The sequence below is a fragment of the Cynara cardunculus genome, assembly GCF_001531365.2.
Source record: "Cynara cardunculus var. scolymus isolate 2C chromosome LG 4, CcrdV1, whole genome shotgun sequence".
Lineage (NCBI taxonomy): Eukaryota > Viridiplantae > Streptophyta > Magnoliopsida > Asterales > Asteraceae > Cynara > Cynara cardunculus.
This window is the reverse complement of record NC_037531.1, coordinates 17080915-17088005: the sequence shown is the minus strand read 5'-3', so window position 1 is coordinate 17088005 and position 7091 is coordinate 17080915. Positions and strand designations below refer to the sequence as shown.

The following is a 7091-nucleotide window of genomic DNA, read 5'->3' as shown; positions in this document are numbered from 1 at the left end:
CTTTATTACGTTTCCTTAATTAAGATTTATTAATAACTTCCATATTTAATAGAAAATATTGTAAATAACCGAAATACATTTATTGATTAAATTTAATTAAAAAAAAAGAATTTTCCTATTGGTCGAAATTGGTTTATACGGTTTAATAGAAATGCACGGTTTTCATTTGAACGTGCCCCTATATATATATATATATATATATATATATATATATACACACACACATGTATATTGGATCAGTTATTCTTTATATATATATTGGAACATCTTCTTCCTTCAAGAACTCTTTGGAAGAGTAATCCAAGGATTTCACATATTTTCACATGGTGTACGTCAGAGTTAAAGTTTACCACTTTAGAGACACGACACTATGTGACAATTTGTATTTATCTAGACACATCGAGACAATTCATATATACTTATCTAGCCTCTATTTGAAGGGGCGTGTCGTTAGAATTCCACATATAACTATACTTGGACTTTATTCTTTATATACGAGAGAACTTCTTTCACTCTTTAAAAGCTCTTTTAAAAAATATTATGAATGAGATTCGTTATATAGTTACGGGCATTGATAGAAAAATGAAGGTTAAACACATTTTTTCAGAAAATACAACGTAATAATACATTTTGGATTTCTTAACTCTATATGCAATAATTTCAACTTATTATTATTGATTTTATTGTGACCAAAAACATATAAAATATGGTGTTTTTCGCGCGGTGTTTATTAATTCCCAAATATGATTCRTATTCTAAAACAATAATTTCATGTTTTAATTCAATTTTTTTWTATATTCTAAAAATAGACGTTACACCTTCTACCATGAATTTAGGTCAATTTGTCAATAAAAACACTAAAAAAGTTAATAAAAAAAAGTCTAATGTAATCCAATTCACCACTAAAACACTAAAAAAGTCTAATGAAATTCAATTTTTTTCCGAAGGGTGTCTCAAGTTATCTTGACTAATCCCGATAAATTTAATGGCCATAATTTATATATATATATATATATATATATATATATATATATACACCCCTATAACGAGAGTTTATTTACTATGAGCAACAAATATAACCAATACGTCAAACCTCGAAATTAGAGGATAAGTATGTACTCGAAAAATAAAACACTTTTATTGAATTAACATCAACTTATAAATAGTTCTTACAATGACAACTGAAAAAGAGAAATTAATGACATTGACAAAAATCATATTATAGTTGCAACAAGAAACTCAAACTCTAGGACTTCAAAACCGAGCMCTTAAGTTGACCAATAAAGAGGACTTCCTATGGAGTACAATGCCATATGCCTCACTCATGTCTAAATCCTCATTTTTGGCTCCATTTGGCAATGCCAAATCAAACTTGTATAYRATATTTGCTAATGCAAGCTCGACGATAACCACACCAAATTGAATACCAGGGCACCCTCTTCGACCTGCACCAAATGGAAGCCACTCAGAACGAAACCCTTTATAGTCGATGGAATTGTTTAGAAACCTCTCTGGCCTAAACTCCATTGCTTCTTCCCATGAGGTAGAATCTCTTCCTATTGCCCAAGCATTGATAATCACTTGTGTGCCTGCNAAGTCTAGATCACATCCAAATGAATAAGCTAATATATATATAATCTATTAGTCTATTAAACTAAGTCTAGATCACATCCAAATGAATAAGCTAATTAATATATATATATATATATATATATATATATATATATATATATACATGGGATTGTGTGTGGGGAGGGGGTGAGAACAAAATTTAGAAATCTATGGTGGTTGATTTAAATGATATGATCACACTAATTTTGTAAAGAATAGTCACTTTCTCCGCCTTCATCTATCTTCATTTATCTAGCTCTTTGTGTTACTTTGATTGATCCAGAATTAAACATGTTCATGTATGTGATGATTGAAAGTATATGAATGCAGATTAAGGCGAAATATGTCACCTATCTTCACTTATATATACACACACACACACACACACATGTATATTGGATCAGTTATTCTTTATATATATATATATATTGGAACATCTTCTTTCTTCAAGAACTCTTTGGAAGAGTAATCCAATGATTTCACATATTTTCACATGGTGTACGTCAGAGTTAAAGTTTACCACTTTAGAGACACGACACTATGTGACAATTTGTATTTATCTAGACACATCGAGACAATTCATATATACTTATCTAGCCTCTATTTGAAGGGGCGTGTCGTTAGAATTCCACATATAACTATACTTGGACTTTATTCTTTATATACGAGAGAACTTCTTTCACTCTTTAAAAGCTCTTTTAAAAAATATTATGAATGAGATTCGTTATATAGTTACGGGCATTGATAGAAAAATGAAGGTTAAACACATTTTTTCAGAAAATACAACGTAATAATACATTTTGGATTTCTTAACTCTATATGCAATAATTTCAACTTATTATTATTGATTTTATTGTGACCAAAAACATATAAAATATGGTGTTTTTCGCGCGGTGTTTATTAATTCCCAAATATGATTCRTATTCTAAAACAATAATTTCATGTTTTAATTCAATTTTTTTWTATATTCTAAAAATAGACGTTACACCTTCTACCATGAATTTAGGTCAATTTGTCAATAAAAACACTAAAAAAGTTAATAAAAAAAAGTCTAATGTAATCCAATTCACCACTAAAACACTAAAAAAGTCTAATGAAATTCAATTTTTTTCCGAAGGGTGTCTCAAGTTATCTTGACTAATCCCGATAAATTTAATGGCCATAATTTATATATATATATATATATATATATATATATATATATACACCCCTATAACGAGAGTTTATTTACTATGAGCAACAAATATAACCAATACGTCAAACCTCGAAATTAGAGGATAAGTATGTACTCGAAAAATAAAACACTTTTATTGAATTAACATCAACTTATAAATAGTTCTTACAATGACAACTGAAAAAGAGAAATTAATGACATTGACAAAAATCATATTATAGTTGCAACAAGAAACTCAAACTCTAGGACTTCAAAACCGAGCMCTTAAGTTGACCAATAAAGAGGACTTCCTATGGAGTACAATGCCATATGCCTCACTCATGTCTAAATCCTCATTTTTGGCTCCATTTGGCAATGCCAAATCAAACTTGTATAYRATATTTGCTAATGCAAGCTCGACGATAACCACACCAAATTGAATACCAGGGCACCCTCTTCGACCTGCACCAAATGGAAGCCACTCAGAACGAAACCCTTTATAGTCGATGGAATTGTTTAGAAACCTCTCTGGCCTAAACTCCATTGCTTCTTCCCATGAGGTAGAATCTCTTCCTATTGCCCAAGCATTGATAATCACTTGTGTGCCTGCTGGAATGTCGTACCCCATAAGTTTGACATCTTGTGTTGATTCTCGAGGTAAAAGAAGTGGTAGTGGAACATGTAACCTTAAGGTCTCTTTTATGACGGCTTTAAGATACTCCATCTTCTCCAAGTCTTCCTCAGGAATCATTGATCTTCCTYGTGCTATTTCTGTCACTTCTTGCTGCAACTTTTTCATTACTCTTGGGTGTTTTACTAGCTCGCTGATTGCCCACTCTATAGTTGTGGATGTAGTATCGATTCCACCACCGAATACATCCTACAAAGCAAGCAATGATAGATTGATCTTGACATACAAGCAAGCAACTAGTAGCTTCTAGATTATAAGTGTTTTTTCAAGCAAATCAAAGCACATTCAAAGTGAAAGCTTTCAATACTATGTAACTTCTGCAAGCTAGAACATTGATGCTTCGAATGTGAAACTAAAGACTTCTGAAACCAATTAAATGAAATTTAAAAGTGTATATGAAGTATTAAGCAAATCCTTTTTGGTGCTTGATCGTTCGACATCCCTAATTATGTAAATATATGAGCAGAGGAGAGAATCAAACGAAAAGTTGATCAGTTTGCGATAAGTTRAGAAGTTCCAAGATCWTATATTGTTACACTTGATATGAACGCTTAATTATATATGATTAAACACATCCAAAATGGGACGCAAACAACTTGCAAGGGAAGACCACCCTCTATGTGCCGGTCAACGCAACATGTGTTTAATTATATATGATTAAATGTGCATATCACGTGTAATCATGTATGATTATGAAACTTCTCGACTTTTTGCAAATTGACTGCTTTCTCGCTTGAAGTACATAACTCTTTAATTTGAGGGGGAAGATGAAGAAATCATACCAATATGACAGCTTTAAGGTTATCTTTTTGAAGGGTAANGGCCCACATGAACCAACTCTCAACTTGGAATGGGCAAGTGCATGACCAAGCTCAACCTATCGGACCAACTCATGGTTCAACTCACTTTCATTCCCTCATTTAGGTTATAGGCAAGCGGTACCAAGCCCCGTGACAATGGATCTATAGGATTTAGGATTTGGTTATTAGGTGGCCATAACATCTACCAGAAAGTGATATTGGAACAATCGCCAACGTTTCTAAATTTTTCCAGTGGATTCTTTAAGTTCTTTGATTCATATATAAATCCACCAAAGGTCTAGTGATGCAAAACAGTAGAAGCATCACTACAACAAAATCGGGTTTATAAGATACTTTCAAATTCTAAGTGTCCTAATAGACCTCTTTATAGGACTTAGTTTATAAGACCAAAAAAAATAAATTGCCCCATCTAAAGGTGTTGTAATAAGTTTATATGACGTTTTTGGGCGTTTTAACAAGTTTTTTAGGACATTTTTAATACAAAATGTCGTATTAGCAACTTTATAGGACACTTTTGAGAAAGTGTCTTATAAACTCATTTTTTTATAAGACACCTGTTTTTATAGGATAATTTTTCAAATAGTGTATAGTAAGTTGATAATGAGACACTTTATATTAAAAGTGTACTAAAAAACTTATTACGACGTCAAAAAACATCATATAAACTTATTACAACACCTTTCGGTATGACACTTTATTTTTTTCGTCCTATAAACCAAACTAAGTTCTATAAAGAGGTTTATTAGGACACTTAGAATTCGAGAGTGTCCTATAAACCGATTTTGTTGTAGTGTATTCACCTAATGTAACTGTTGCTAATGGTTTCCTATTTTTTCTCAATAAAGATTTAAAGAAATAGGATGGAAAGCTTCGTTAGGACTTGCTTTTATAAGTTTTAGAACATCGTTTTGTAGTTAAATCTAAAATTTGAGTGCGGTTGTCGACGTCAAAGATCTTGAATCCATGTGTATTATTGGTGATTATGAAGGTTGCGGGGGAAGACCACCCTCCATCTGCTGGTCAACGCAACATGTGTTTAATTATATATGATTAAATGTGTATATCACGTGTAATCATATATGATCATGGAACTTCTCGCTTTTTTGCAAATTGACTGCTTTCTTGTTTGAATCGATTGAACATAACTCTCTAATTTGAGGGGGAAGATGAAGAAATCATACCAATATGACAGCTTTAAGGTTATCTCTTTGAAGGGTAAAGCCTATTGTATTTTCTCTTTGGACTTCCAGTAAGATGTCAACTAAATCTTTGCTTTCATCACTCTTACCATCCACCATTTTTTCCTTATTTATATGTTATTCAAGAACACCTTCAAGAAACTCATCAAATTCTTTAGCAATTTTTTTTGCTTTTCCCTCTACACCAATTAGTCGATCCACCCATGACAACCATGAAATATAACTTCCAACGCTAAAAATACCCAACACATCCATGAGCTTTCTCAATAATTCCGTGAACTTTGATCCACGATATGTCATTCCTAGGGCCACTCTACAAATTATGTTATTTGTAAGTGAAAGGCTCGATTCACTCAAATCAACCAAAGAACCATAACTTTCTACAAGTATGCCAATCATATGAGCCATCTCTTCTTCTCTCACTTGTAGGAATGACTTGACTCGCAAATTACTTAGAAGATTAAGCACTACGATGCTTTTCAACTGTCCCCAGTACTCCCCATAAGGCGAAAACGATATGTCATTACTGCCATATAGTACTATGTTGGGGATAGTTAAACTTGGTCGACTAGAGAACGATAAATCATGGGTTTTCATGATCTCTCGAGCTACTTCAGCAGATGAGGCTACAAGCGTAGGCAAAGTACCAAAGTGAAGGAGCATGATTGGACCGTRTTTCTGGGACAAGGCTTGGAGAGAGCGATGWGGGTTTGAGCCTAGTTGGTGCAAGTTTCCGATGATTGGAAGCTTTGGTGGAGATGGTGGTTGGGTTTTACGGGGTTTAGAATGAAAGGAAATCCATTTGAAACCGATAAAAATCATCAAAATGATCATGATTAATGAACAYGAAGGAAGGAGAAAGGTATGTAAGGATGGAATTGCCATGATGTTAATTACTAGCTTAACAAATCTGCTTGGATTTCTTTGCCCTTCTCCCTTCTGCCTTCTACCTCCTACCTCTTGAAGTGACTATAATTATATAGAGTTGCATCTCTATTATTCATCTTTAAAAAGTTATTTAATTCGCAATTTATAAATTAAAGAGATTATTTATTTTAACTATCCAAGAAAGCAATTTTCATAAAAATGATTATAGAAATGACTTGAACACAAAAGTACACGAGTTTCAACCATTTGCAGGATTGGATATTAAATTGTTTAATAATCTGTCGGTGATCCGATCCATAGGTAATTGCTAATAAAGAATTTGGAAAATGGCCATTAACAATTGAAGCTAGATATGGAGAATTTGGACTGCAAAAATATTTGGTTAAAAAGGTTAGAAAACTTCATTTTCTGATACTTACAACAGTCACTAGCAATATCCCACTTGATTGTGATGTTCCCATTCGAGTCAAGTGCATAATAGGCTTCTGTAGATTAACACGAAAATAGAAGGCTCAAGAGTTGTTCGTCGTCAAAGTCCCAGATTTTGCAAACGTAAGAGCTTCATAATGTCGTATATACAGTCTTCATAGTAAGATTCATCCTGAAATTTTGTCCCACATAGGAAAATTAGTAGAATCTTATTTGTATTGATGAGCTATATAAATATGTGTGTGTGTGTGTGTGAAAGAGAGAGTTTAAGGGTAGTTGAGATGCTTTTATGACAACTG

At 32.7% G+C, this 7091-nt stretch overlaps 1 pseudogene; it reads right to left on the bottom strand.

The window, feature by feature from the left end:
* Positions 1 to 3000: 3000 nt before the first annotated feature.
* Positions 3001 to 6417, bottom strand: LOC112511640 (annotated as a pseudogene).
* Between the last annotated feature and the right edge of the window lie 674 nt (positions 6418 to 7091).